Raw genomic sequence first — 4,037 nt, 5'->3', positions numbered from 1 at the left:
GAGGGAACGTGCAGTGACCATCCCACTTCTGCAGTTCTCTCCAGTGCCAAGGTGCAGAGCTGCAGGATTCGTGTCCTGAGCCCCCTCAAGTCTGTTTGCAACAAGAGAACACAAATTCAAGCAATGCGTCCCTCCATGATACTTACAAAGGCTAGGAAGTTGGCTAGGGTGTGAGGACACAGAAAGCTTGCACTCTGCTAGATGCAGGAGTATGGACCGGAACCACCATTCTGGAGGACAGCCTGGCAAAACCTGGTTCAATTAAAAATGTCCCAGCAGTTGGGCTTCGAGGAAGCCCTCACTCAGCACCATCGCCTCAGGTGCTCAGGAATGTTTATTCAAATCTGATATTCGATGACAGGTCATTGGTGGCAACTTGGATGTGCCCTGGGAGAACTGAGGGCAAAATGTGATAGATACATGATGTAGGACATTATGCAATGAAGTAGTACATCCCTAAGAACAAGGACAGATCTTAAGAGTTTAGTAGCCCTTTTTGTCTCCAGACTTCTCTGGGGCCCTGGGGCTGTGGGCTCTGCCGATGATCATGGGCTCTGTGTCCAACTAGCAGTTTGCAAGTGGCTGCACCAAGGAGGAGAAGGCACCCAAGGAGGCGCAGAAGGACGCCCCCCGCCCCCCCGGGGTGGTAGACAAGCTGCAGGTGCTGCACGGGACAACATCTGTAAGTGGTTCAATGTGCTCATGGGGTTCGGCTTCCGGTCCATGACCGCAGGCGCCAGGGTCACTCTCAACCCCGGCTCTGGACATCTTTGTGCACTAGAGTAAGCAGTGCACAGAGGGCTTCCGGAGCCTGCAGGAGGAGAAGCAGTGGTGTTCACCATCAAGAAGTCCACCAAGGGCCTGGAGTCCATCTGTGTCACCAGGCCTGGGGGGGTGTTCTGTATTGGGAGCGAGAGGCGGTCAAAGGGGAAGAACATGCAAACGCACAGGTCTAAAGCAGACAGGTGCTACAACTGTGGAGGTCTAGAGCATCACACCAAGGAGTGCAAGCTGCCACCGCGGCCCAAAAAATGCCACTTCTGCCAGAGCATCACCATAGGGTGGCCTAGTGCCCCCTGAAGGCCCAGCGGGCCCCCAGCGCCCAGGGAAGGCCAGCCTACTTCCGGGAGGGTGAAGAAGAGCTCCACAGCCCTGCTATGCTCCCTGAGGCCCAGAATTGAGCCACAGTGGATGGGGGCTGGTTTTTTGCTATCAGGAAGTTTCAGGAGCAGGCATCAACCACAGAGTGCAGAGTGGGGACAGGGTGGGTTGGGGGGAGCTGGCACTGCCGTGTATCCCAGGCTGGGGTTCACAGCATCACCCCTTTTTCCCTTCTTGCTGGGAGGAAGGAGTGAGGCAGGGAATTCCAACCATGCTGTAGCCAAATGCAGATAAGGGGCTTGGGCCGACATCACCCTGTAACCTGCATGCTTTGTCTGAGGCCTCGCGTGCAAAATCTCTAGCTTTGGAAAGTCACCTGGGTGGGGAAGAAGTCCTTGCTAGGAAGGATATGGAATAGTACTTCCCTCACCAGGGTAAGAGGATTGGTAGTGGCACCAGATTCCTGGACCCAACCCACAAACCACCACGTCCTGTGGCAGGGACTCTCGCGGGAGTAAGGCAGGGTTTTCCACATCTTGCATCCTTATAACTCGATCCTGAGACAGGCTGCTGGGAACTGTCCCAAACCCCAGGCTGTGACGATCCACAAAAAGGGTGGCTAGGGGAACAGTCACAGACCCGCTGCTCCTGAGCTCACTCCCACCCCATCTGGGCCAATGCGATTTATTTATCTGCTCCCTTGGCTAAGGGCACCTTGGGTCCCACTTTCTCCAGGATGCCAACTGCACCAACTGTGCACATGATGTATCTTGTGCATTTGAACTTGTTTTTCTTAATATAAATATTCTGGTGTTGTATTTTTGTATAATTTTAATCGAAGGCCTCATTCCTGCCCTGTGTTCTCAGGTACATGAGCGATTTCAGGGTTGAGTCTGCAGCAGCTCCAGGTCTGCACAGCAGGAAGACTTGTTGTTTTTAATCACCATGGGGAGCAACTATTTGGAGTGCACGGCCTATTGAACTACCTCATTTTGCCGGTTAGAGCTGGCTTTGTTGCCACATTGTCCTCTTGAGACCCCCCCCCCCACCTTGACAGTATTTCATAGGAGACGAAGTGTCAATGGGGTTGCCCCATGACTTGATCTCCTCCTCCTGGGAGATTGAAAATTAGTCTGGACAGGAGAAGGGGGTGCAGAGAAGTTCAGACAGGCCACGCGAGGTGAAAGGCCCAGAGAGGGAGCCATGGTTAGGGTTGCCTGATCCAAGGACACAGGTCTTTTGCTTCACATAAGAGAGCCATCCTTCAACAGATTTAGGTGAGGCCACTATGCACAACAGGGTGTGTGTGTGTGCGTGTGCACCCATGTACACGTGTGTGAAAAATGTGAGTATGTGAAAAATGTGAGCTGGTAAGGATGAGTTTGAAGACCAGTACCCCTGTACCCATTCTGTGCTGTCCAGGGATAGAAGCATGAAGCAAGGACCAAAAAATCCTTACCCTTTCCAAATTCTTGGTTTCCAGGGAGACCCATAAGTGAGGGCCTCGGTGGTGTCCAGAGCCAGTGTCCTGCCCTGTAACTGTAGTGATGACTGTGTCGTGGTAACCAAAGGAGAAGAAGGGGGTTTCATTTACATGTTGAGAGATCACCACAAACCCTCCTCGCTGTGTTGAAACGGGACAAATGCAATAGAACACATTGGGTGATGTGTGTCTGGTTCTGGATGCCTGTCTCCCCCAGATGCAACAGAACACATTGGGTGATGTGTGTGTGGTCTGGGGGCCTGTCTCCCCCAAATGCAACAGAACACATTGGGTGATGTGTGTCTGGTTCTGGATGCCTGTCTCCCCCAAATGCAACAGAACACATTGGGTGATGTGTGTGTGGCCTGGGGGCCTGTCTCCCCCTAGTGCTGCCCCCTTAATTATCGTATTTGTCTTTGAAGGACTTCAGGGAGTCTGAGCTGGTGATCGCTTCGGTGGCCTAGATGGGTAAACAGAATGTGAGGAGTCAGATGGGTTATTAGGCACTCAGGGTGTCCCAGTGGAAATTTGGGGTGTTGAGTGCTTGCCTTCTCCCAAAAATTACCCTCAGCAAAGTCAGAAGTGCCTGCTGCCCACTCCTGGGAGCTTCCAATCTCATGAGAATAGCAAGGGAGTGGTGACTCCACTCTTCTGAGCTCCTAGTTTATTGTGAAAACAAATTAGGTATCCAAGCTTGTTGGCTCCTTTGTTTTATCCTGAGCAAGCCAGACAGGACAAAGGATTACAAAAAGGGTTTGTCCCTACCTGGTAACTAAATGTCGATCAAAATTGTACTTGAAAAACCCAGTGCCACTGGGTCCTTTGGGTTTTTGCCTCTCTTGGAAGCCTCCCTCCATGCTGCTCTGGCTGACTCTAATAAACCATGCTTTTTAAATCTCTCTGCTTGTCTGCTTGGAAATTCTTCTTCATGCCAGACAAAGAACCGAGGTAATAATGTGTTCTCTGCCAGTATTTCCCATAACAATAATGTGTTGGTTTTTCCCCATGTTCTTTTGGGGTTTTATTGTTTACAAACTTCTTTTTGTGTTGAGAGAAAAGTAGCCAAAGCATCTTTGACAGAAGGTCCTGCACCGGGCAAAAGGATCTGAAACATAAGTTTGGGGGAGCTCTCTTCTTGAAGTGGGGATCTTAAACCATCCTTGCTTTTGTGTTCCCCTTCCCTATCCTATTCTGGACCTTCTATCCTTAAAGTTTGACTCCTACCCTACCCTCTTCTCCACTGCCCCATCCACAAAAGGAAACCTGCACACCCACACGTAAACATTTCATTGCTGGGGTGTCTCCACACATCTAAAGGATTCAGGTAAAAATCCTGAAGAAAAGAGGAAGCCTCCGCCCCTTGTTCCCAACCTCCTGAGCCAAGACCATTTCCTGATGTGGTTCACGCCAAAGACGTAAGACACTGATGTTTTTGGATGGATGAAACCTCCTC

General features: G+C 51.0%; 1 pseudogene; it reads left to right on the top strand.

Moving 5' to 3' along the window:
- The first annotated feature begins 547 nt into the window (after positions 1-547).
- On the top strand, positions 548-1,181 carry LOC133766631 (protein lin-28 homolog A-like; annotated as a pseudogene).
- Positions 1,182-4,037: the final 2,856 nt, after the last annotated feature.

This window comes from Lepus europaeus, chromosome 9 (genome assembly GCF_033115175.1).
Source record: "Lepus europaeus isolate LE1 chromosome 9, mLepTim1.pri, whole genome shotgun sequence".
Classification (NCBI taxonomy): Eukaryota; Metazoa; Chordata; class Mammalia; order Lagomorpha; family Leporidae; genus Lepus; species Lepus europaeus.
The sequence above is the reverse complement of the archived record's forward strand: the minus strand, read 5'-3'. Positions and strand labels throughout refer to the sequence as shown.